Source organism: Podarcis erhardii, assembly GCF_964252035.2.
Source record: "Podarcis erhardii genome assembly, chromosome: 13".
Classification (NCBI taxonomy): domain Eukaryota; kingdom Metazoa; phylum Chordata; class Lepidosauria; order Squamata; family Lacertidae; genus Podarcis; species Podarcis erhardii.
In genome coordinates, this window is record NC_138502.1 from 33,493,626 (window position 1) to 33,516,049 (window position 22,424).

The 22,424-nt window shown below is 43.7% G+C and overlaps 1 protein-coding gene across 3 annotated transcripts in view; it reads right to left on the reverse strand.

Moving 5' to 3' along the window:
• SPOP (speckle type BTB/POZ protein) overlaps positions 1 to 22,424 on the reverse strand; it is a 52,676-nt gene that overhangs the window by 25,486 nt on the left and 4,766 nt on the right. The gene's annotated exons all lie outside the window — the stretch shown is intronic.

The following is a 22,424-nucleotide window of genomic DNA, read 5'->3' on the forward strand; positions in this document are numbered from 1 at the left end:
AATACAGTTGGTAGTGTTAAACTAAGTTTTACTCAAAGCAGACCCACTGAAATTAATAATTGCAACTTAGCCATGATTATACGTGATTTGGGCTTTAGAGGCAATCCCCAGAATGTAATGCCCATGCAAATTGCAGGCTTACTGCATTTTCGCAAATAATGGGAAAGTCTAAGAGCAGGGAATTCAGATGCTCCAGTCAGGAAGTCTGAAGTGGCAATGTCTTTTGTTTGATTCTGCACATAGTTTAACCAACAATTTGCACAGTCATTTGTGTTTGTGTGAGGGAGGGAGGGACGACAAGATCCACCTTTGGATATGGAATGGAACAGATTTTTGTGTATATAAAGGTCTAGGGGCATATTTGGGGCATGGTTTTTTAGTCAGAAGTTGGCCACAGGAAGGGAGGGAAGCAAAGTCCTTCATGCCACCAGACCGAAGCTGGGAAAAGGAACTCCTGGCCACACAAGCCACCAGGGTACCCCAAACTATGCATCCAACTCTTCCAAAAACAACGCAATGCAACCCCATCCAAAACAGCTTGCCTCCCTCTAGATTGGCCAAGTCTAAAACTGTACAGTGGTGCCTCGCAAGACGAAATTAATCCGTTCCGCGAGTCTCTTCGTCTTGCGGTTTTTTCGTCTTGCGAAGCACGGCTATTAGCGGCTTAGCGGATTAGCGCTATTAGCGGTTTAGCAGCTTAGAAAAAGGGGGGGAAGGGAAAAAACTTGCAAGAACTCGCAAGACGTTTTCGTCTTGCAAAGCAAGCCCATAGGGAAATTCGTCTTGCGAAGCACCTCAAAAGACGGAAAACTCTTTCGTCTAGCGAGCTTTTCGTCTTGCGGGGCACCACTGTATAGCTGAATACGAAGTGATGGCAAATGCCCCAGATTCCATTTATATAGCATTTTTCATTCACCAAGTGTTTCGAAACATTTGCTATGCTCACGTTCATAACTACCTTGTGAAGCAGGTCACTATTATTTCCATTTTACCGATTAAAAACTGAGGCTGAGAGGAAGTGCTTTACCCAAGGCCACATCTGGGATCCCATGGAGAAATGGGGTATGAGGCCAGGTTTCCAGATCAGAATCCGACTCTCCTGTCTGTGGCTCTCAAGTCTTGTACAGTCGTACCTTGGATCCCGGACGCCTTGGTACTCAGACGTTTTGGCTCCCGAGTGCCGCAAACCCGCAAGTGGGTGTTCCAGTTTGCAAACGTTCTTTGGAACCCGATCGTCCATCGGGGCTTCCGATTGGCTGCAGGAGTTTCCTGCAGCCAATCAGAAGCAGCCCTTTGATTGCCAAACATTTTGGACCCGATCGGACTTCCAGAATGGATTCTGTTCGACTTCCAAGGTACAACTGTATTCCATATAGCCACCCTGAACTAACCAACTCTCATCTTCTTTCCTAGGTTGCTGCTCCATCTACCAATCCAGCTTCTTGCCCCAAATTACACCCTACACTAAGGACACTTGTCCCAAAGAGGAAGGTGGGTTAGTCTGAGTGTCTGGGGAAGGAAAACTAAGGAGGAGACTCAGGACGGGTTTCCATTATATCGTAGAAAAGGAAGATTTGCTAAAAACCGAGAACTGTCAACTGCGTACCCCCACTGCAAACCACACACACACACACACACACACACACACACAAACACACACAATGTTAAAACAGAAAAGGGGGGGTAGTGAATTCCAGCAATGTGAAAAGAAAAGTAAGAAGTAACCAACAGAAGGTGTTAAAAAAAATCCATCACAAAACAGACAAATCTGCACATACCATACACATCTGGCTTAAAGCAAGCTGATAAGAGTATTATCAACACAGTTCTGAATCACCAAGAGAAAATTAAATAGATTTTTCAAAAGGCAACAAAGCTTTCAGAAACACAGCAGATATCAAGATTAGCCTGGCACAGAGAGATTACCCGCCACGCTGCTTCACTCTCTGAAAAGAAGATTTCACACACTGCCATGCCAGGGCATCAAATTACTACTTGGAATGAGCCATTAATTTGAATCCTGCTGTGCAGGACTCTCCATAAGCAGAAGCTTCCTAGGTTTTTACACACCCTTAGGACACCACAAGATCCATGAAAGCTTGCTGTGAGATGAGGGAAGGGAAGGGAAACCTGTGCAGGCTCAGGCATTCCTCCCACTCCCACTAAGTGCCTGGCGGGGGGTGGGGAGGGCGGCAAGAGCAGCAAGAACCCAACAGGGGTTGGAAATGGGCAGCTGAAATCAAGCTTACAAGACAAACCTGTAAGGACAAACCAAGAACTAATGTGTGTACTTATTGTAGACACACAAAGCAAATTTGAGATGCTGACATTTGCCTGAGTGAGGCCAAAATGCAAAGCAGGTGGATTCTTCCAGAATTTGATTATATCGAGAAGCGGTGTTGGGGAGCGGGTGGAATGCCAGACTAGGCTCTGGGAGAGAAGGGTTCAAATTCCCACATGGCTAAGAAGCCCACTTGCTGGCCTTGGGCCAGACACACACTGTCTCTCAGCCTAACAGGAGAAAACTGGAGTAGGGAGAACGAATCATGCCAACTGGAGCTCCTTGCTAGAGACACAAATGTAATACATAAAGGAGTTGGGACTGCTCACAGGGTCCTTGCTACACCCTATACTTGCATAAGATAACAATTGCAGACACAAAGCTACAAAGCAAAGCCTGACGTTGAAACTAGTAATGGGACTCAAATTAAGACCTGCTGCCAGCAGGATAATAAAAAATCTCATGCAAACGTCCAGAATTCCTCTGGATTATAGAGGGGGCTATGGCGTGGTTTGCTTTGCATGATCTCAGGAATAGCACTGATTATGTCAGTAGAGAACAACCCCCACTCCCATGCCAGTATGAATCCCATGGCTCTAGAGGACTGTACAGTAGAGACAACCCTGGAAGGAATAAGCCCCCCCTCCCCATCTGTTCCATTAGCACTTTTGGCAAATTTGGGTGGGTGAGATGCACTAGGAAGCTGGAAGGGAGATGTGGTTTTAGGGACTAGCAACGGGTTGTATGAGAAGGAGAACAATCTAAACAGAGAAGGGAGCAGTGGAAGATGGCCCATTAGGACAAATGGAAGGCTGCTCTCAGCCAGTCTGCTTACTTACCATCAGTCTAAGCTTCTTCCACTTTGGTTTCAATTCTGGCCTTGTAGAACTTGGCAAGGAAGAGGATGGCAAGAAAACGAATTAGTTGGATCTGCTGCCATCCGTTCTGGCTCCACTTACTCTTGTCTTCTACCCTACCAGCCCCAACTGGAACCAACAACCACTTAGAGAGAGTTACATCTAAAAGACTGTAAGATTTTTGCATTTGATCACAATGTTATTAAAGACTTGCCTGGCTTTGGGAGTTTCTTCTTTAATTGAGAAAGAGAGAAAGAAATTCTCAAGGTGTCTTAAGTCGGGCTTCCATTAAGACGTGCAAGCATTTGTTAGGAGGACACTGTGCCTCTCTCATAGGCAGAAGGAAGCATTAGACTGACTCCACTATCCAAGAAAGCAGAACTGGGGGGAAATATGTCCAAGGCCTTGGCACCAACCAGCATCTAGTAGCCAGGGGGAATTTCCCCATCCTGACCAAACTGCTGTTGCACTATGTGGGTGGACACTTCTGGCAGACGTTTGCTTTGCTTCCTTTGCAAATTGAAAGCTGGCCTCCTGCTAATATTTCTGACATGGCCCTCAGTGCTGCACACAGATCACAGCCATGACTTATATCCTAAGCATTTCACAGAAGCTCTCCAATGAATTTCCCCCTGATGGTTCATTTCCCTTCTTCAATTACATGGTCACCTGTTTCAGGCTGAAGATCGCTGAAAACAAGAACAGATATGTTTGATAGCTAGGTTCCTAAGAATGTTTTGCTGACATCCAGGAATTTGGATTACTGCTTCAGGTTTTTTTTATTATTGCTTAAAAGAATTTTATTTATTAAAAGTGATTCCTAAATTCCCAAACGCAGAGGGAAAGAAAAGTCCTTGCTCACTAGAATGCCTAGAAATTTGAACAAAGAAAAATCCAAAAGTAAAGCTGAATTTCTCCACCCACACCCCAAATAATGCTTATACATTTTTAAGTTTCTAATCAGGGGTCCACAAATGCACTTGTCAGCAGAAAGCATCTCTTTTACTTGGAGAGAAAGTCTGTGATGAGAGCAAACTGAGCAATGAGCAGCAGAAGCTCATCTGGGACCTCACAGTGGTCTTCAAAGACAACTGGAAGTAGCCAAACTTCTAGCTGGTCCAAATGCTTTCAAAGGCCAGCAGAACTGCAGGGAGCAACCTCCATGCCTCCCCTGAGCTAGGAGGGCAGACGGAATTGACAGCAACCACAAATTTTGGCTGGCTAACCAAGAAAGTGTGCAGATTTCCTGTTTTGCTGCAATTTATAAACTACCTTCAATGCAAATCTTATACAGAGCAAAAAAGAGAACCTATAATACTTAAGGTACAGTAAAAGATGAAAAAGGTAAGGGTACAGTATTGCCCTACTGACAAACTCTGATTGTGATAAAACACAGATGCAGCTAATGACTATTAATAATACTGGAGGACTTCAACAACGCTCAAATTAGTTGGGTAAATGCAATTTTGGATCATGAAAGGAGACACAAAACTGTCCAGGCAAAACAAACAACCGTGCCTTGGAACAAAGTCAAGAAACCGACAAGGAGAAGGCGTGTTAAGGTAAAAGGAAGCTGAAAGGTATAATTAAGAGGATCGAATCTCTGCAGAAAGCTTAGAGGTTATTTACAAACAACCTAATCGAGACTTAAACGACATAGAAAAGAAAAGACACAAACAAGGCCAAAAGTTTGCCCGTTAAGTAGATGAATGGATAGAAGGTTGCTTTATTGTATACATGAAGAATCTTTTTTTTTAACCACAAATTCTGGCAAACCAGATAAGAAATGACAATAAGGAAGTTATTTAAGCTGTAAATGTCCAAAGCTATAAAACACTAAAAAAACAAAAACCCCTTTAAATTATTGAAAAGCAGGAAACCAGTCAGAGGCAGCAAAAGTGTTAAATGAGAAAAAGAGAGAAAGGGAGAAATGAAGGAAGATGAGGATATTTAGGCTGTGTACATACTGCTGTTTGCATATATTATGCTCCCACTGTTGGTTTGGAAGCGGTGTCCGCACGATGTTAACAACAATCCATCCTATATCTATTCCATTGTTTCCCCACAAATCACCTTGGTTCCGAATTGAAAAAAAGAATCACCTACCTGCCTTTTAAACCAGTGATAGGTACACACTCCCCTCTTCTCAACTCAGACTGAAACTGGGTTGGGGGGTGAATGCATCACAATGCATTATTTTGTAAGAAACTGCAGGTATGAATTGCAAATGATGTTGTGCGCACACCAATTCCCAAATCAGCAGCAGAAGCGTACTGCATGCAGAGTAAACAAGTGTTTACTCTGCATGCTAGCCTATAAAAATAGGCTATCTTTATTTGACTCATAAAGGTGAGATATGAATGAGCTTTTTGGCTATGCCATTGGCCCCTTTGCTTTATGTAAGGAAACCAGAAAGTCTTCCATTATCTATAGTTTCGCAGTTCATCCAAACTGGGAAAAGATGGTTAATGGCCAGAATATGAAGCCAACTTAAAACTGTGCCTTCATAGCCTGGCTTGTTCTAAAACAGCTAACAACTGTTTCCCAGATTCAGGTAGGTAGCCCTGTTGGTCTGACGTAGTCGAAATAAAAAAAAAATTGTCCAGTAGCACCTTAGAGACCAACTAAGTTTGTTCTGGGTAAAAGCTTTCGTGTGCATGCACATACCCAGAACAAACTTAGTTGTTTCTAAGGTCCTACTGGACAGTATTTTTATTTATTTCAACTGTTTCCCAGTTTAGATGAAACGGGGAACTACAGATCACAGAAGGTTTCCTGGTTTGCTTGCTTCACCGCAATGAAAGGAAGACCAGAAAGGCAGCATGCATCCCATAATGCTTGTTCAAATCTTGGCTCATTAAGATATTATTGTCCAAATTAGTCCATTATGTGCACTACGCTGACAGCTGAATCATAAAAATAGTATCATGAAACTAGAAAATTTACAAAAGAGGCTTTTTAAATCCAGAAAATGTGACCCTGGGAGTGCATGAAAGAAGTATATAAAACCATGAACAGGAGAAATTCCTCTCTTCCAAAAGACCCGAACTCTGGATCCTTACAATGAAGGTTCACAATAAATGGAAGTCCTACTTCATCCCAAATTAACTTGTGGAATTGAGTGTCACAAAAGCCAGTGATGACCACGAGAGAAGGTGGCTTTAAAACAGATTAATGGACAACAGGTGTCTCGACAGCTAAATAGAACTGTGATGTTCAAAGGCGTTATGCAGAGGCTAAAGATGGGGGTAAGTATAATAATGTCCACCATTCCCTGCTTGTTAACTTCTTAAGGGCACCTAGCTGCCGCACGTAGAAACAGGGATCCTTAGGTCGGATCCAGCAGCGTAATATTTTATATCCTTACAATTACAAAATTTGGTGCTTCATTTTGCACTGAATGTTCTGAAAACAGAGATGTCTTCAGCAGAGTTGTATCACTGGTCTGCTGCTGTGAGCTGTTCCTCAAAAGCTCAGTCAAACTCTCCTCTTCCACTTCCTACCCATGATCCTTTAATTGTTGGTGTCAGTGATTTTATCTAGAGCACATATGGGCAGTTTTGTATGCTGGAAGCATGCTTCTCTCTGAATAGTTTCCATTGTCATATTTCTTTCAGATCCTAGTATTCTGAAGTCTATCTACATATCAGAGCAATCCGTGAAGTACTGTATTTCCACGAGCAATTTGGGGGGGGGAGGGGAAGGGGGTTAAAAACATAAGCATGTGATCCTTCGCTTTCATTCTCAAGCACAGACTGGTCACATTCTGAATGATCAGTCTGATCACAGACAGATATGTTTGCTAGGATTTTTCTTTCCTTTGCAACACAGGATTGATGAAAAGGAGCATTTGTACAAATATGTGCTGAGTACCTTTTCTTTGGTACTGAGTAGCCACAGAAGATTGGTGGAGTGGACGGAATTCTGGATTACGGAACATTTTTATTCTATTCATTTCTAAACGGAAAACTAAAACAGTAAGTGTATCTATGCGGTAAACAAAATTTCAGTTAAAACCAAAATGTAATGAATGAAATCAAAGAGCATGGCTACAATGTTGAGGTCGTGTACATAAAGAAAATCAGAGAGTTAAATTCTAGATGGGTCTCAGAATACAGTGGTACCTTGGTTTTTGAACGTAATTCATTCTGGAAGACCGTTCCCCTTCCAAAACGTTCGAAAACCGAAACCCCAATAGCCAACAGCTAGGATCTTGCACTCAGCGGAAGCCGCATAGCATGTTCGACTTCCGAGTTTGAAAACCGAAGCATTTACTTTTGGGTTTTCGGCATTCAAAAACCGAAACGTTTGACTTCTGAGACGTTCAAAAACTGAGGTACCACTGTATCTGTCTTATTTTCCCGCTCCCTAGTAGTCATGGTGCAGTTCTTATTCTGGGCTTCTCATGGCTAGACAGACACCCATAATCACAGGTTTCAGGAAGATACAATCAGCAGGGCAACCGGATCCACCAAGTTCTCTCTCCAGGTTTTTACTGAGCACTTTATTTTATTTGGTGGGGAAACAAGTTTGACAGTTGTGCACAAAGTGCTGGTGACTCTGCTTTAACTGTGAGCCAACTCTGGATTTCTCCAGAGGCGAGGGCTGTTGTTTTGCATCTCGGAGTCCGGAATACTGACAGAACGTGGGACAAGGCAGCTTACACAAGGGGGTGGTGAGGCAGCTTGACTTTCTACTCTTAACTTCTGTGGCTTGGCATGCAACCACATACCTTCCGGGCCTGTCCCCGTGGCTGCTGCTTCTTTTTTAACAAACACCTGGTGTCCAAATTGTTTATCAAATGCCCGCCTTGAAGCCTCTGGGCATTCCAGGCCCTGTCCAAAATTTGCAGCCTGTTCCCAGAGAGTAGATAGATGTCAGCATAGCTAAGGAGAAGGGGGAATAAAACACCTCAACAGATGAATCCTAACCAGAGGTCAAAGTTTCTCTGGCCAACTTCTAGCAGGGAGAGAAGACAGGGACAGAGGTAAGTTTTCCCTCTCCCTGCGGTTGTTTATTATTTCAATTTAGATCCTGCCTTTCTGCACATAGCACTCAAGGCAGCTCGCAGTAATAAAAATATAAAAACAATTTTTAAAGTCAATAACAATCTCTGTAAAAGTGAATCACCAATAAAACGAAGAAGAGCAGATAAAACCAATTCTCTCTACTCCTGCATGCCTCAGATTCCTTTTTTTCTTCTCAAGAACTTGCGGCAACGCAACATTTGAATCGCCAAGAGCACTGTTCGCCACACTGCCGAGGCATATCTGAGATGGGGTGAAGCAATTTCAGCAGCACAGCCCCTTCTCCCCTAAAGTAAAACAGTTTATGCAAGAAGGAGGACGAACGACTATTAGCACAATCCTAAGCACATCTATTCAGAAATAAATCCTAATGAATTCAATGGGGCTTAACCTCAGCTAAGTGGGGTTGGAACTGCGGCAAAATCAGTAGTTTGTGGCTAACAACAGTACTTTGTCACCAATGTTATAAACTCAAATCTATAATCTAATTACCAAATGGCACCTTAAACCTAGGCTGGGGTCGCCACAATGGAATGAAAGTCTAGGCACTGTTTTCTCTGAGTTGTTGTTGTTTCCATTTCTATACTGCTTTATATTTTAAAGAACAAAATGACAAAGAGATGTACCACATGTTAAAACATGAAATAAAGCAATCCAGAATAAAACAAATTCAAGCTTCAAGCAAACTATTTCAGATCCTTCTCTAAGTTTTTGCTTTCCCCAGTTGCCAGCCTGGCATCCAGAGATCTCCACATGGTCGCAACTGGACTGCGCCAGTTCCAAAACGCACCTGGCGCCTGGCTAATTTCGAACACTGTCTGTCATCCTTCAACACGGGGGTGCTCAGAAGCAATGGCATACCTTTCCAAGTCCTGGTTTTAATTCCTCCGACACATTTAGCTCCCACACCTCTTCAAAGCTATTTACAAACTTAAATAAAGCACCAGCAGTGTAATCCATGATCCCAAAACTAGCAGAACCAGCAGCCCTATTTAGTCATTACTCACAGAAACAGGCAAGACAAGCGGGGCTACACTTTTAGCCCCACATCTGCTGTCATGTGGTGCCTTCCAACTTCCAACAAGTTCAGAGCAAACCTTTAAGAAATCCTTCCAAAAGTTCAGGGTAAATGTCTGCAGCAGGGCAAGTTACAGTGGACTTACAAAAGCTGGAAGAAGCTGCTGGCGGGTGGGTGGGCGGGTGGGCGGGCGGGAGGCTAAATAAAGGCAAATCCCTGCAGCCCCTTTGTGCCCTTGTTGTCCCATCATGTGAGTACCAACTGAACGGGGCTGCTTAAAACAAACTCTGTACAATTACAACTCAGACTTTAAAAGCCTGAATCTTCAGAATGAATTTTCTGGGTGCACATTCCACAGCACTGGGACTACAGCAGAGCAGACTCTGCCCACAATGGCTGCTGCCCAATAAGGACAGGATCCTTTGCATCACCTTGTGGGCCAAGCTACTGAAATCTATATCCAGGTGAGAAGCCTGTTCTACCTTTACCTGGCGTTAGATGCACATTTTGGATTTTTAGCAGACGGCCAATGTGAACTCCAAAGTTATGTGTGTCATCTTTTCTTCTAAGCTTGCTTCCATAGATTTATTATGTATTGACGGCAGTAATATTTCAGTTCTCCTAATCTTATCGCAAATCAGGTTCTCCAAGAGATCCTGAAAACCAGTCTTTGAAGAGATTATCATTTCTCCCGCTCTATACTATTTGCCATCTTTTCTACAAATGAATATGGGAAACCGCCTTAAACGAAGTTGGTCCATGTAGCTCAGTACTGTCTACACTTACTGGCAAAGGGATGTGGGTGGCGCTGTGGTCTAAACCACTGAGCCTCTTGGGCTTGCTGATCAGAAGGTCAGAGGTTTGAATCCCCTTGCCAGGGTGAGCTCCCACTGCTCTGTCTCAGCTGCTGCTAATCTAGCAGTTTGAAAGCACGTCAGTGCAAGTAGATAAATAGGTACTGCTGCGGCAGGAAGGTAAGCGGTGTTTCCATGCGCTCTGGTTTCTGTCACGGTGTCCCGTGCACCAGAAGCGGTTTAGCCATGCTGGCCACATGACCCGGAAAGCTGTCTGTGGACAAAGGCCAGCTCTCTTGGCCTGAAAGCGAGATGAGCGCTGCTACCCCATAGTCACCTTTGACTGTACTGTACTGTCCAGGGGTCCTTTACCTGGCAGATGTTCTTCAGCATTTCACGCAGAACACACTCCCAGCGCCTTACCTTGAGATTGAACCTAGGACCATCTACATGCAAAGCAGATGCACTACCACTGAGCTGTGGCCCTTCCTCAAACTATTAAGTCTAAACTAGAGTTGGCAATGCCATTTCCACCAATGTAGAGGCTTGCCAGAGTTCAAAACAGACTTATTTCAGCAAGAGCAGGAATGGGAAAACTGTGGCTCTCCAGATAGTGGTGGGAGACTCCAATTCCCACCAGTATGGTCAGTGGTCAGTTCTGATTAGAATTAAAATCCAGCAATATCGGGAAGGCCACAGCTTCCCCACCCCTGGATTAGAGTCTCATTTTCATTTCTGATGTGGGAAAGTCACCATTTTTAATACAGAGGACATTTCTCCTCCTCAATGTGCACCCATGTAAAATGACTACAGGTATGACATGTTCTGAACAAGTTTAAGAAACCCACATTTTCTAAGGTATGATAAATCTCCTAACTTAAGTGTCATAAGTTTACCATGGTGGGGGTGCAGGAGAGGCAATTACTGCCTAAACATTAGAGCATGATTTTAATTGGCTACCGTTTCCATTTCAGAGCTGGCTTTTCAGACAAAGCTTTTGAAATGGAGCAGAAACAAATAAACAAGCACTGATATCTAGAGAACACGGTTGGCTGGACCCAAACAACATTAGCAGAGACAAATGGATCTGGGGACCGCCCACACCAAAGACAGTGAAATCACTCCTAATGTGAAACCTTTAATAAAAGAGATAGGTGTTAGGGACTCAGGAAGGAAGAAAAAAAAATCACACAAAAATGAGAAGTAGCATATTCCATAGATAATGGGAAGGTGCAAAGGCACTAATGTGAAAGACACAATAGAACCAGTATGGCAAAAGCAAGAGATCTGATTTATAATTAGGAGAAGGATGCACACTGATGAAATAGGAAAAGGAGTTTGAACGTCAAGCTGTAAAAGAAGCCAAAGAAAAAACACTGCTCCATTTATAAGGAGGATTACTTAGCAGGCCGGAAAGGAAAATTGCTGTTAATGCTGTTCTTCAGCGTTGCCAGAGCTCTATAATTTGGTATAAAGCTGTTGCTAAAAGAGAATGAGAGACAAACGTACCAAAAAGAGAGGGATGGGGAGAAGAGGTAAAGGTGAAATGGCACCTAGCTGTATCCCTATGGAAGCAGCAACCTATGATGTTCGGCGGCGGCAATGCTTTTGGCTGATCTTGGTGGCTAAAAAATGCCCACATGTTTCACCCTTCTTGGAGCAGCAGGGAATACAGCTCAACCAAATGTAGTTGCAAAGGGGAAATAACCAAACCAAAAGGACAGATGGAGGGTAACAGCATGGAGCACATTTCACTCTAAACATGCATGCCTTGCCAACATATTTTCAGACTTCATGGAAAGTACTTGGTGCATCTTTCAAAAGCAAAGTTTCCAGTGTGATCTCCCCAAAGTGGATTGGGAATTTGGTGTGTGTGCACATTTGAACTTTCAACACTTTGACTTCACTACAGCTCTGAAATGGATCAGGACCCACACACCTACTATTTACATGGAGAGAAATCTCCTGCAGAAACAGCTGGGGGTATTTCTATTAGATCAGGGTCCTCCTGTATGATAGATGTGTATATTTAGTTGAATTAACCGAATAGAGTAAAATATTATGAGTCATTGGGGGGAGTGTGCATGTATGAACTTATTTCTAGTTGCTATTTTCTTAATATTGTTTTATTAGATTTGTAAATGCCTTTTTTATCTGTTAATCATGTAATATGACTTAGGCTGTAATTGTGATGTTTAGTTTATTTTTTAATTGCTGGTTTGTTAATAGTGTTTCATAGATTGCAATTGTTTTGATGATTTGTTAATTATATGATTTATGCTGTATTTGTAATGTTCCAGTATACTGTTGTTATTTATGGTTTGTAAGCCAAGTCATTTGAATGGGAAGAAGTACAATCAATTGACTTCTGGAATGATAGTCATGTTCATTGTTAGAAACTCAGATATATAATCTAATTGCCAAATGACACCTTAAACCTAGGTTGTGATTGCCACAATGGAATGTCTTGGTGCCATTTTTTGTTTGCAGTGGAATTATTTATCATTTCTATACTGCTTTATATTTTATAGAACAAATCTCAAAGCAGTTCACAACACATTGAAACATCAAATAAAACAATAATTCAAACTTCAAGAAAAATATTTCAGATCCTTCTCTACGTGACATTTTGCTTTCCCCAGTTGCCAGCCTGGCATCCAGAGATCTCCACATGGTCCCAACTGGACCTGCGCCAGTCACAAAACGCACTTGGCTAATTTCTAACACTGGTCCTGTTTGTTGTGTTATCTGCAACAGACGAAGTCAGTGGTTCTCAACCTGTGGGTCCCCAGATGTTGTTGGACTACAACTCCCATCATCCCTGAGCTCTGGCCTTGCTAGCTAGGGGTGACGGGAGTTGTAGTTCAACAACATCTGGGGACCTACAGGTTGAGAAAGGCTGGACTAAGTCTTAGAGCCCCTTAAAGATCAGCTTCATCTTTAAGGTGCCCCAACACTGTATTTTTGTTTTCAGAATTCATGACCTGGTAACACTGTGATCACTGGGTAGAGAAGCAGATGCCTTGAATCAAAGAAGGAGAAAGGCATTCCTCTCTTTAATGCATCAGCAAATAAGTTATTCTTTCTACCACCTCCTACCAGAAGTGTACCCTTTGGCAAAGTGAAGTTACACAAAAACCTCCAGTAGGACAAGTGCATCCTTTTAACATTCCACACCCAATAAGGATCTTTACAGATGCAGAGAAAAACTACTTGCAGTGTGCATCTTATTTCTTATTACGAAATAAAAATCTGAAGGCTCTATCAGGGCAAGCTGCAGTTCAAGAGAAAAGACAGTAAAACATAAGCAGCAAGTGCTCAAATGCCCTAAGGAACACGCCTATCTGGCAAGAAAGAGATTGTGGGGTCCAAAATTAAACACACAAGACTCAGAGCGAGAAGTTGGCCTGGCTCCAGCAAACGTTAAGAAAAGCTCTTATGTGGGGATTGCCACATTAACTTCAGCGTCACAGAGCTGTCTTGGAAGGTAATAAAGTGATCCACATATGTGAAGCTGTGTGTGCACACACGTTCCTCAGGACCTGGCCAACAAAAAGGGTGTTAATTAGCTCCTCAGTTGCAATATATCAAGTATCTGTAGTTAAAGTTGCTGAGGTTGCAGGCTACAGTTGGGGAATCACGTGGGATTATGATCTATATAACAGCTGCATGTGCACCATTTAAGTCAGTGGTTCCCAAACCTTCTTCCCATAAACCGCTTGAAAATTGCTGAGGGTCTGGGTGGACCACTTAATAATTTTTCAGCCTTTTGTAGCAATTGTGGTGCACTTGCCAGATGCTTTATGATCTTCAATTGTATTTTTACAAGGCACAGACCACCTGAATGAAACTTGTGGACCAGTATGGGAAACCCTGATTTAAGTAATCTGTGAGTTCAGTGATAATCAGTTCCAAAGTTAACAATTTCTTAGGAAACACTCATTTTTGACAGTGTGCCTTTAATTACTGGCCTTCACCAGGTTCTCCAAGTACTTACTGGGAAAACTGGGTAGGGTGAGGAGGCAACTATATTAATCTTTCAGTGATACAGAAATTCAACTAAACCTTTATGATTTCTTGACAGCTAACACACAGCCCTCTCAGTTGCCAATATCAGGCAGGTGAATGATCAAAATTTGTGATACTGAAATCTTGTAGGAGGCCTGTTGGTTGGTTGGTTGGTTGGTTGGTTGATTGATTGATTGTTAAAATGGCTTCTAAGCATTTAAATGGGGGGGGAGTAGTGGGACTTGGACCCTCCCCTCCCCTCATTCACTTGCCAAAGTGGGTTTCTAGTAGTTTAAATCAGCTAGAAAAGGAGAGCTTCCAGATTAAATCTAAACTAAATGAGCCACATATTCCAGAAAGTTCCCTGTATTTTGGGCTAGCTGGCCACTCAACTTAGCAACCAGTGTTAGAAACTCAGATATATAAGCTAGGCGCCAAATGGCTCCTTAAACCAGGGTTGCAGTCACCAAAACAGAATGCCTAGTTGCCATTTTGGGGTCAGACAGCTTGAAAGTCATATTTTCCAATACAATTTTTTGGTTTCTGAAATTCGTTCTGATTGTGCAGATAAAATATAACGGACAGAGTTCTACAGGATGTGTTGCTAGTGTGTGAAAACAGTCAAGATCCAAGGATCCCCAGGCATGCACTTCCAAATGGTGGTGACGTCAGGCACCATTCTGGAGCCCAGGCATCTTCACTTGGTTGCAAGTGGCCAATAGTCAGGTGCAAAATGTGCCTGGCAAATTTCAAACACTGTTAGCAAGTATAAAGAATCATGTCAAAGACTGTAATACTAATCATATGTAAAGATAGAAGACAATGAACCAAATGCAGGAACATTTTGAGAGAATTCACGAAGATGAAAATCTGAGGCATTCCTCTTATGCAACTGGTTTTGGTACTTGTTTAATGATGCTCAAGTACAATTCAGATGTGCAGGTGATACCATGTGCCAGATACAGGTACATGCATATATAAATCACAGCTTTCCCCTTTAAAACGTGTGAGCATGGAGAAATTGGGTACCTGCCTCCAATACCTAGATGCAAATATGGCATCTTCCCAAACTGTCAGCGCCACTTCTCCACTGAAAAATGCTGGCAGGTCGTGATCAGGTTGCAGGGAATAAAAGGGGAAAGATGGGCTCAATCAAGCCTTCCCACACTCATCACTGAAGACAGGGAGACTGCAAAAGTGGTGGGCATGGGAAAGGGTTAAGCACTCCCACTCCTGTCTACAGCTACTGCTGTACAAATCACACACTCTCTCTCAATGCTACTCTGAAAAAGAGAAATAGAGGCAGCTGGGGCTTGGAAACACGACCTGGTGACAATGTGTAGTTCCCCCACCCCCATTCTTCTTCTTTTGTATATTTTTATAACTAATTAGCAAAATATTATAACAGCCACATGTTGCTCCAGCTTAAGAAAGCAAACATTCTTCGCAAGCCCTGCAGTTTTGCAGGGTTTTCATCAGCCATCATTAAACCAGGCTAAAAAAAAAAGAATGCAGTCTAATAGATATTTAATTTATACCCTCAGATGAGAACTCCTAGTGTTCTCCTGCAAGGCTCCAGTATTTCAGCTGTTTCCCAAAATTTCTCGATTCAGGACAACCTGCTGCTCTTCTTCTGAACTAAGCACAGCAACTCTCTAGTGCCTACTTGTGTTCAGACTTTGACACACGTTCTTTCCCTTAAGCCGTGCTAACTTATTTTGCAGCGTTTAGCCAACTCACTTTTTGCAAGCTACAAATGAGTATTTCTACTTATTTTCCATCTGCAGAAGAGCTATGACCTATTACTACCACTGCACATTGATTCAGAGTCGGTGCTTCTGTGGTTACCTTGACAAAAGACCTTACAATCTATTATGTGTTAGACAAGACAGAGGTGGAAGGGAGAGGTTACGGATGGAGAAACTGTGATGGAGGAAGAGGTTTGCGAGAGCAGTCAATGAAGGGAGATGAAGGAGTTGCTTGAAGGAGACGCAGGAGGCATAGGGAACAGAATGAAAGAAGGAACAGAGAGGAAAAAGCAAAGAGTAACTCAGGGGTCAACAACCTATGGATCATTGGCCACAAGTGGCCCACGCGGATTGTTTAAATGGCCCACGAGCTGCCCCTGAACCAAGCCACCCACCCGGTGAGTCCCCGCGTGCTGCGCTAAACCGGTGCAGCGCGGTGCAGGGACTCGCTTCCACGGTGCCAGAAATTGTGGGTGCATGCGCGATCCAGCCCACAGAGGGATCTCCCCTGGAGTGAAGCAGCCCAGGCGAGGTAAACATTGCTGACCGTAGAGTAGCCTTTCTCAACCTTTGGGTCCCCAGATGTTGTTGAACTACAACTCCCATCGCCTCTAGCTAGCAAAGCCAGAGCTCAGGGATGATGGGAGTTGTAGTCCAACATCTGGGGACCCACAGATTGAGAACCGCTGACATAGAGAAAGTGAAAGAGCTGGAGAAATTATACACACACACACCTATATGACACCCTATAACATAAAAAGTACTCTTTATTTATTTACAATAAATAAGTAAAAAATTAACTGGCATTCCAAGTAAATAAATATAAAGGAAAATAAAACAATTAAGTCGGAGGACCTACATAAATACCACACAGAAAGCACAGCAGACACATTCCAAATTAAAACAGTGTTTGAAAAAGAGCCTGAGGCTAAGGTATTTAAAGGACTGGATGAACAAAGAGGTCTTCACCTGGCCCAGGAAAGACCATGACACCAGGCAGGTCTCCCAGGCAAGGTTATTTCACAACCTCTCACTGGTGGTTACCCGCCACAATTCATTTGGCAACAAGAACTTCCAGGTTCAGGGAGATACGTGGAAGGATTGAAGCAGCAGATCTGTGAGGAGTAGCCAAAGTACAGAGAGCTGATGGAAAAGGATATTGTGATCACAGCAATTGGAGAAAAATGGATTTAGCAGAGGCATTTCAGACTGACTGGAGAAAAGGAGAGACAGCAGGAGGGGAGGCAAGCAAGGAGGCAATTTTATTTTATGTATTGGTTTTATTTCAAGCGCTGATACCTGTACAGAGCCCTCTTGACTGGGCAAGTTAATCTAAACTAAATAATGTTTGTTCTGGCTGGCTGAACTAACTGGTCCCAGTGGAGGGTCTATATCAACTTTGCCTTCCCAGTACAGAAGTATTTGAAGCGAGTGGGAGAAGAGTTATCACAATTAAGGGATAACTAAATGGGCATTTATCTCTTTCTATATTGTAGGAGGAGGAGGCTGGAACTGGGGCAAGCTGACAAGTTGTGAGTTATTTATAGTAGAGCCACAGCCAAGAAGTTGGACATCTTGGCTTTCACTCGTTTAGAATGTGGGCTCCCAGAACATGACTCTTGTTTAATAGTATGAAAAGGTGTCCCTTCCCAAACCCTTTTGATGGGCCAGGCTACAAATCTAAAACTCTTGCCCAGGCCAGAGTGGCTGAGGAAACCTAGCCAGATAGGCAGTGTATAAATAAAATAATAATAATAATAATAATAATAATAATAATAATAATAATAATAAATAAAAAAAAACAAAAAACAAGTTAGCTACCGCTAGATTTTCCCTACACTAGGGCTGGGTGATATCTGCTTTCCAACATCGTAATATATTGCTAGCTAAACTTCGCAGTATGGCGGTATATTAAGATGTCAGAAAGGAGGAGGGGAGGAAGAAGGCAGTTACCGGTCAGAGATGTTTGGCATCACCTTGCAACAGCTTCTGCCTCTTCCTGGCAAGGCCAGGTGGAGTGCTCACTCCTACGATAGGCTCGCTGTGGCAGGGTCCCGCGTGGCGCAAGGAGGAACAGAGGGAGGAGGCAGCCTGCCAGTGCCTGTGCAGCCAGGGAAAGAAATGAAAGCACTGGCTGGCTGGCAGGCAAGCCACACTTTTTAGGCTGGCGGCTGGGCTGCGGAGGGAGGGAGTGGGTTAGCAGCAGGCGACTATTGGGTGGCCTGATGTGGTGTGGGCTGTGAGCAGGGCTGGGGGGATTCACGATACACTGCCTGATCGGAAATTCCGAAATCGGTCTCACGGCTTTAACTTTAAATCGTGGTTTCAGGCAATGTATTGATACATTCCCCAGGCCTACCCTACACTAGCAAGAATACTTGCAACGCTCCTTGAGAATTCGCACATGTCCACTTCTCTAGGACTAGGAGCATTTCCAAATCTAAATGCAGTGCAGAAGGCAAGTAGAAACTCAGGAAGAATGCATCCTTGGAAAATAGCTTTCTAGCCTTTCTGAAATATGTATGAGTCACAACAGAAATCATTCCCAGTCAGGGTTGGTTTTATATTTTGGTGTTGTTGGGACCCCTGACCATTAGGTCCAGTCGTAGCCGACTCTGGAGTTGCGGCACTCATTTCACTTTACTGGCCGAGGGAGCCGGCGTACAGCTTCTGGGTCATGTGGCCAGCATGACTAAGCCGCTTCTGGCGAACCAGAGCAGCGCACGGAAACGCTGTTTACCTTCCCGCTGGAGTGGTACCTATTTATCTACTTGCACTTTGACGTGCTTTCAAACTGCTAGGTTGGCAAGAGCAGGGACCGAGCAATGGGAGCTCACCCGTCGTAGGGATTTGAACTGCCGACCTACTGATCAGCAAGTCCTAGGCTCTGTGGTTTAACCCACAGTGCCACCCACGTTATCCCTCAATCTCATCCCTCAACTGTTCCCAGGCAGTGGATGAGTAGCTATGGGTAAGAGAACGGTAGCCCCCAACAGCAGGCCAATATGTAGGGGTGGGATCACACCCTGTAGGCGGAGCTCACTGCAGGGACACTACAACAGGCCTTAGTAGCCACCATTATTTTTCCTCTGACCAACAATTCCTGCCCATGCATGTTTCATTTATCCTACTCTGTGTAAGCGCTATAATATCATGCAAATTAGTGGTGAGGGTTGCCATCATAACTCACAGTAGTCAGGGAGAGGGCAGCACTTAGAAGTTAGCATTATGTTAGGCCAGTAGTAATGAGCAGGAGAAAAGGAAGTTGAGCGTGTAAAGCTTTTTTTCCTTTTTTCTTTTTTTAAAAAAGTTAGCAAACGTTTAAGAGCCTCTGGTGTTGTCTCATTTGCAGGCCACAATGTATCTAGTGCTCTACTGCCTAAAGCAATTTAATTAGTCCTTGATCTCACAATAAGAGGCAAGCAACAAAACACTTGATTTTTCTGTAGCACAGACTCCTCAAGAACAGTGGCACAAAATGCAGAACTTTGGAAAGGGACGGCATGGGATATTACTACTCTATTAGATCCATCAGACAAGTCACACCACCAAAGCCATGCCCTAAAACGTGAATTGATGCTAGTTACTTGGCAAATCCAAAACAAGAACTGCTGCTGATTACTTAGCAAATCCATTTACTAAGCAAATACCCAGGGGCGGAGGACCTCTGGCCTGCAGGCTTCTCCACTGGGCCCACAAGAGGGCCAAACATATTTAACACCTGGCAGGTATGGGGCAGGTGTAGACACAGATGGGCCGAAAGGGGGTCTGCAACCACTGATCAGTAGTAGCACCACCACTATCAAAGTTTTGTGCAAAGCCCCATGCAAGACCTGATTTGCAAGACCTGAAAATCAGCTGTTCTTCAGTGTTTGCAAAATGCAGTGCCTTTGCCAACACGCGGTTTGACCTCTAACTGCTTTGGAAAAAAGTGGGTCATCTAATGCCATTGTGACATCAGTTGACTGGCATGTGGGCAGCCCTGCCCTCTTGTCAAACGGCCAGTAGAGAGTAGGGGTCATAAGGATCCAGCCCACCAACAGAATGCACTTCCCCATCTTTGATTTATGCCGTATCTACTTACTATGGTTTGCTGCTTGTATATCCAAGGGGAGCCCTAATTACACAGACACAGAAAGAACCAAACTATACACATCTGTTAAGTTAACCATAAGCAGAACTATAGGATTTGATCCAATCCATTTATTGTATTTAGGGGGGTGGGGGGATGTATAATCGAGTGAACAAAGCAGTCAGATATAGATTAAAGCTCACCTCAGCTACATTTGGGTGCAATACTAAGCCACAAAAGAGCATATGCTTAAGCACACCGGGCGGGACGCGGGTGGCGCTGTGGGTAAAACCTCAGCGCCTAGGACTTGCTGATCATAAGGTCGGCGGTTCGAATCCCCGCGGCGGGGTCAGCTCCCGTCACTCGGTCCCAGCTCCTGCCCACCTAGCAGTTCGAAAGCACCCCAAGTGCAAGTAGATAAATAGGTACCACTCCGGTGGGAAGGTAAACGGCGTTTCCGTGTGCGGCACTGGTGCTGGCTCACCAGTTGCAGCTTCGTCACGCTGGCCACATGACCCGGAAGTGTCTTTGGACGGTGCCGGCTCCCGGCCTCTTGAGCGAGATGAGCGCGCAACCCTAGAGTCGGTCACGACTGGCCCGTACGGGCAGGGGTACCTTTACCTTTACCTTTTTAAGCACACCGGGCGCAAACTGTGTGGTGAGGCAAGCAGGTCGGAGTGCTCCAGTTTCACACCTCCTTCAGTCAAGCAAACCACAGAACAGATAGTTCAGCATTGCACCTGAACCAGCAGGTGTTTCTCCCAAACAAACGACAACTGGGAAGCCAAGGGAAAAACTATAGCTTCCCAATCGTAGCTGATCTGGAGAGAAACTTCCAAGTGCTGGTTTGGATGCAATGCTATAAACCAGCTGCTCTGTGGTAAGAGAGGAGCAAAGTGGGGGAGCTCAAGCTGCAGGCACCAGCACACAGCTTGTGCATAGTATTTTAAACAGACCATCCTATGCGGCTTAGCACTGTGTCTGAACACAGCAGCTTTGTGGTCTTGAGTAAAGTCACTTATCTCTCAACCTCCATTTCCTATCTAGAAAAGGCAAGCAGCAACAACCTCCCCTCCCAGGTCTCTTGGAAGTGCAAAGGCTATGGAGCAGTTTGAATTATTAGAAGCATTCTCAGATTGATAAATAGCAGGAAGCACTAGCAGCAGGGCAGGCCTTATTTTTCACCGCAAATTTGCTTGAATTTCAGTTACAAGAACCATCTTAGCAAAACTGTATTCACATGGCTTAGCATAAGTTCTTGCAAATTAGATAGCAGCTCCTAAAAAAAAATAGTAGTCTGCTTTCCATATACAGTGGTACCTCGGGTTACATACGTTTCAGGTTACAGACTCCGCTAACCCAGAAATAGTAAGAACTTTGCTTAAGGGTTAAGAAATTTGCTTCAGGATGAGAACAGAAATCGTGCTCCAGCGGCATGGCAGCAGCTGGAGGCCCCATTAGCTAAAGTAGTGCTTCAGGTTAAGAACAGTTTCAGGTTAAGAATGGACCTCCGGAACGAATTAAGTACTTAACCCGAGGTGCCACTGTATATAGGTTAGTTATATCTATCACATCAATGGCTTAGATTAACTACTGTTTTAGATTTCACAAACGCTTCCTTGCCCAATCACCTGCCTTTAGCCGCTGGCTGAGTTACTATGGTACATAAAACATTCAAAAATATTTTGTTCTGAAGTTCGAGATGGGCGGGCAAGGATCATCTCGTCAATTTTGGCATGCTAGGGTCTAATAGATCAGTGGAAGGGACAATCTGGATTATACTGTCCCTCAATCTGGACTCAACAACCACCTAAAATGGTGGTGGTTCTCAAAGTATAAGGCAAACCTTCCAGAGGAGGTCACGTTCTTCCCCAACGCTTCCTGACTTACATCACTGGCATTCACTGACCAATTCTCCATTAAAGCAGCTTGTTCAACTGCCCAGGGCAATTGTTAGAGATTACACATGTGGACAGGTGTCTAACCTGTCTATGTTGCTGGGCTGTATCATTTCAGACTGCAGATGAGGATTAAATGCCTGAATGCTTCCCCACAGAAAATACTCTACAACACATTCAGAACTATTATATCAGGGAAGAGGTTATAAGCTAGTCTTCTCCCTGACACGCTTGCATTGAATGTGAAGGGCCTATTCTTTTAAGCGGGAGAGTATTCAAACATTTGATTCCACATACAGTCTCAAATGGTACAGCACAGAAGCAGATAAAGCACGTGAAACTTCTACAATAGCTCTCTGCATCAGGCGTTAAAAGGAAAGCATTTCAGGCGAGTTTCTGTTCCAAGCAGTGTTAGAAACTCAGATAAATAAGCTAATCGCCAAATGGCACCTTAAACCTAAGTTACAGTTGCCACAACAGAATGTCTAAGCCCCATTGCCCCCCCCCATGAAATTTATTCTTCTTTTCATTTCTATACCATTTGATATTTTAAAGAAAAAAATCTCAAAGCAGTTTACACACAGCACATTAATACATCAAATAAAACAATCCAGAAAAAAAACAAATTCAAGATTCAAGGTAAAATATTTCAGATCCTTCTCTAAGGGGCATTTTGCTTTCCATATATATATATATATATATATATACAGTGGTGCCCCGC